We start from the raw sequence: 5027 nt of genomic DNA on the forward strand, positions 1-5027 counted from the left end.
GCCCCCGCGCCCCGCGCCGCGCCCTGCGCGCCATCCTCGCCGCCGCGCCCGACGCGTACGGCCCCGAGGGCGCCGCGCCCCCGCGCCCCCCGCGCCCCCCGCGCCCTCCGCCCGACGAGCTGTTCGCGCTGCACCAGCCCACGCTGCTGCGGCGCATCGTGAGCGCCATCCTCGCCTGCAAGTGTCGCGCGAGCGGCGCCTGACCACGGGCATAGAGCGTCCAGTGCGATCAGACTGTACTAGCGACCCCCGACTTCCCCGCTCTCTATACACTTCAATAGCCGTGTTAGATGTTTAGGGAACTCTATTGTGATCGCAAAAATCAAACATAGTTTCCGAGCGAAGTTCGGATCCGGATAGACTTGTGACCCACGTGGGCGGAGCGCAGCGGGCTGCGACTGCGACTGCGACTGCGACTGCGACCGGTCGCCCGGCAGTCGCGCGACCGGTCGGCGGGCGATCGTTCCGCGCGAGGTGATATTGTGTTCGCGACGAATTGACGGACAAAATTGTCGACTAAATGTTTATTAGATGTTGAAATAGCATAGATTAGACGGATGAATTTATATGATAATAAGATGTAGCTGTGAAAATTGTTGATTAGCGTAGATTTAGCTCATGTTTAGGCACAAATATCGAATGTACAATGTTTATATATTGTAAATATAGAGACAAAGGTTTAATAAATGTAAGTAGGTTAAGTCGATTTGTTGCGGAGCGAGGGACGAGTGGCGCCGACGCGTGGGCTGTTTATTATATCAGAAATTTTAAATAAATGATTTCTTCTCAATTTATTGTTTTATTTCAAACCTATCTAATGCTCTGTTGATTATCTAGAACAATTCTTCAGGATATCTATTTTTTAAGAATCTTTTACTACATAAATTTCTTGAAAAAAAGCAAATATAGTTTGGAAAATCCAAAAGTGCACGACTCATAATGCTCATTTAATTATGAAATATAAAAAAGAAAAAAAAAATATATATATATAGATATACAGTCTTGTAGTTTTCGTTTTTTATTAATTGCAATTAAACGACACTAAATTAATTAATCATTCGCATTCCGTGACCTACAATCGTCGATTAGAATATTTAAAAAAAAATTAACTCAAATGATGGTGTTTTCAGGTTTCACACATGACGGACAGGAAATTTTTTTGACCTATTTCGGTGTTTTTTTCCAATTCTATTGAAGTAAATCAATTTTTAAAAAGTATGGGATTAATCTCCATTAAATTATCTCTACAATAGTACCTATGCAAAATATCTTGATTCTGTGAACTAACAAGGCTATAATAATAAGAATAGCTGCAAAAAATATGGGCCTTAGAAAAAAAAAACTTTCAGAAAATATTACACAGAATAAAGTGAGTGTAATAAAAAAGTTTTCAAGGTAGCGAAGATGCCATCGCAAATGCGTTCCCAAGTGTGTTCGCAAATGCGTTCGCAAGTGCGTTCGCAAGTGCGTTCGCAAGCGCGTTCGCAAGCGCGTTCGCAAGCGCGTTTGCAAGCGCGTCGCGTTCGCAAGCGCGTCGCGTTCGCAAGCGCGTCGCGTTCGCAAGCGCGTCGCGTTCGCAAGCGAGTCGCGTTCGCAAGCGCGTTCGCAAGCGCGTCGCGTTCGCAAGCACGTTCGCAAGCGCGTCGGGTTCGCAAGCGCGTTCGCAAGCGCGTTCGCAAGCGCGTTTGCAAGCGCGTCGCGTTCGCAAGCGCGTCGCGTTCGCAAGCGCGTCGCGTTCGCAAGCGCGTCGCGTTCGCAAGCGCGTCGCGTTCGCAAGCGAGTCGCGTTCGCAAGCGCGTTCGCAAGCGCGTCGCGTTCGCAAGCACGTTCGCAAGCGCGTCGGGTTCGCAAGCGCGTTCGCAAGCGCGTTCGCAAGCGCGTTTGCAAGCGCGTCGCGTTCGCAAGCGCGTCGCGTTCGCAAGCGCGTCGCGTTCGCAAGCGCGTCGCGTTCGCAAGCGAGTCGCGTTCGCAAGCGCGTTCGCAAGCGCGTCGCGTTCGCAAGCACGTTCGCAAGCGCGTCGGGTTCGCAAGCGCGTTCGCAAGCGCGTTCGCAAGCGCGTTCGCAAGCGCGTTCGCAAGCGCATTCGCAAGCGCGTTCGCAAGCGCGTTGCGTTCGCAAGCGCGTCGCGTTCGCAAGCGCGTTCGCAAGCGCGTCGCGTTCGCAAGCGCGTTCGCAAGCGCGTCGCGTTCGCAAGCGCGTTCGCAAGCGCGTCGCGTTCGCAAGCGCGTCGCGTTCGCAAGCGCGTCGCGTTCGCAAGCGCGTCGCGTTCGCAAGCGCGTTCGCAAGCGCGTTCGCAAGCGCGTCGCGTTCGCAAGCGCGTTCGCAAGCGCGTTCGCATGCGCGTCGCGTTCGCAAGCGCGTTTGCAAGCGCGTCGCGTTCGCAAGCGCGTTCACAAGCGCGTTCGCATGCGCGTCGCGTTCGCAAGCGCGTTCGCAAGCGCGTTCGCAAGCGCGTCGCGTTCGCAAGCGCGTTCGCAAGCGCGTCGCGTTCGCAAACGGTCGCGTTCGCAAGCGCATTCGCAAGCGCGTTCGCAAGCGCGTCGCGTTCGCAAGCGCGTCGCGTTCGCAAGCGCGTTCGCAAGCGCGTCGCGTTCGCAAGCGCGTTCGCAAGCGCGTCGCGTTCGCAAGCGCGTCGCGTTCGCAAGCGCGTCGCGTTCGCAAGCGCGTCGCGTTCGCAAGCGCGTCGCGTTCGCAAGCGCGTTCGCAAGCGCGTCGCGTTCGCAAGCGCGTTCGCAAGCGCGTCGCGTTCGCAAGCGCGTTCGCAAGCGCGATCGCAAGCGCGTCGCGTTCGCAAGCGCGATCGCAAGCGCGTCGCGTTCGCAAGCGCGTTCGCAAGCGCGTTCGTAAGCGCGTTCGCAATCGCGTTCGCAAGCGCGTTCGCAAGCGCGTCGCGTTCGCAAGCGCGTCGCGTTCGCAAGCGCGTCGCGTTCGCAGGCGCGTCGCGTTCGCAAGCGCGTTCGCAAATGCGTTCACAAATGCCTTCGCAAATGCCTTCGCAAATGCCTTCGCAAATGCCTTCGCAAATGCTTTCGCAAATGCCTTCGCAAATGCCTTCGCAAATGCCTTCGCAAATGCCTTCGAAAATGCCTTCGCAAATGCCTTCGCAAATTCCTTCGCAAATGCCTTCGCAAATGCCTTCGCAAATGCCTTCGCAAATGCCTTCGCAAATGCCTTCGCAAATGCTTTCGCAAATGCCTTCGCAAATGCCTTCGAAAATGCCTTCGCAAATGCCTTCGCAAATGCCGGCGGTACATCCGCCGGCCGTGCCACCGGCATTTGAGGTTCGAAGACCTGGATATGGTACTTTGGGTACATACAGTTGCTTGTTACATATTATTTTTTTATTGTTGCCCCACCTTGAGCCCATGGCTAGCTACGCCCATGGGTGCAAACCAGCCTTAAAGTTGCAAGTCTAATCTTATTTTCTATTTTACGCTTGAGACAGTCATTAACTACACATATTTTACATAACCGTTACTATAACATGTTTGTTATTGATAAAGTAACATGATGCAATCCAGCGTAATAATATGATTTTTATGTTTTGAGATTAATTATGAGGTTATAGGGATAAAAGTTACTTAATTTACTGCTGTAAAACATGTAATGAGGAGGGAACATCGATTTTGATACGCATCTGAATCACTCTGAAATTTATAAATTCCGATAGATGGCGCTATATTAAAAATGTGACATGGATCACAACTAAAGTTTGGCTAACGAAAGATTAGACTGGGTTTTTATTTCGAAAATTTATATGGCAACACTTATAATTACGTAATTGTCATTAAAACCTGAGTTGTTGATGTGTCAAAGTGAAAATGATTTCCGCGATTTTAGTGATTTCTAATTGAAAACGAGACGAAAACATTGAAATGCGACTTAAAAAAGGTTCTTTTTATTATGATTAGTAAATTTGAAAAGAAACAAGTTGAAAGAGATGTAGTTTTCAAAGAAAAATAAGAGTGTTTACGTGAAATATCTCAATGCATTGTTAAGTGTGACTTTGATATTTTGATACTATTCATTTTGATTGCATTGTTTAATATTTATTATTTTGCAGGTAACATGGATGATACCAATAGTCCAGTTATAAACTATTCAAGCAACAATAAAAAAAAATGAATGATCTGTTTCGTTCAAAATGTTTACAGACACAAAATCAGTATCTTGACGAGATTTCTTCTATGACCGGATCATGTTATTCGTGTTGAAGATAGTATAAAAAACGAAATGTAATAACTGCAGAAATGGGTTCATAATAAGAGTCAGAGATAATGATAGTGATTCTTACTATTCACTCGCGGTTGAATTTTTACATTTAATGTGATTATATTGATTAAACAAACTTCAATTGTATTTTTATTGTGTTTTTTCTTGCTTTCATTCGGTGTTCTTTTTTGTCTATCTGAATCAGTTAACTGTACTAAGTACATTACATAAAACAATATTATAAAGATGAAGAGTTTGTTGTTTTTTTTTTTGCTCGTAAGAGAAAATAATAAATAAAAGTATTAAAATTAGATTTCCAACTATAACCTAAGTTGCCATATGTTGATTTTTTGAATTTGCCGCCTTTTTCCAGTCTCATCTTTCGATAGCCAGACAATATATTCTCTGAAAATTCTAATCTTTGTCAAACTTTCTGGTGCTGTGACTCCGAATGAAGGGATATTTTCAATCTGTTTTTTTACACAGTATTGCTGAATAAAATATACAATAAATATCGAATATTGGCAATTATATAGGTAGATCGTTTTCGTCATTTATACTGTGTCCATTTGTCTTCCAAAGATCGAAAGCGGATGTGAACTATGTTTTCGCTGAAGCGTTTTCGGTCTTTGGCCGTTTACTTAATACTTATCGCTTTTTATTAAAGCTGCATATTGTTTTTACTTTTGAATCTCGAGTTGCATTACTTTTTGTTATTTATAAATGAAATAGTAAATCTGTATTGTCAGTTACTATTGAAATTGACGACTAACAACGCAGGACGAAAAATAAAACCACAAATATTCGAATATAT

This window comes from Colias croceus, chromosome 15, assembly GCF_905220415.1.
Source record: "Colias croceus chromosome 15, ilColCroc2.1".
Taxonomy (NCBI): Eukaryota; Metazoa; Arthropoda; class Insecta; order Lepidoptera; family Pieridae; genus Colias; species Colias croceus.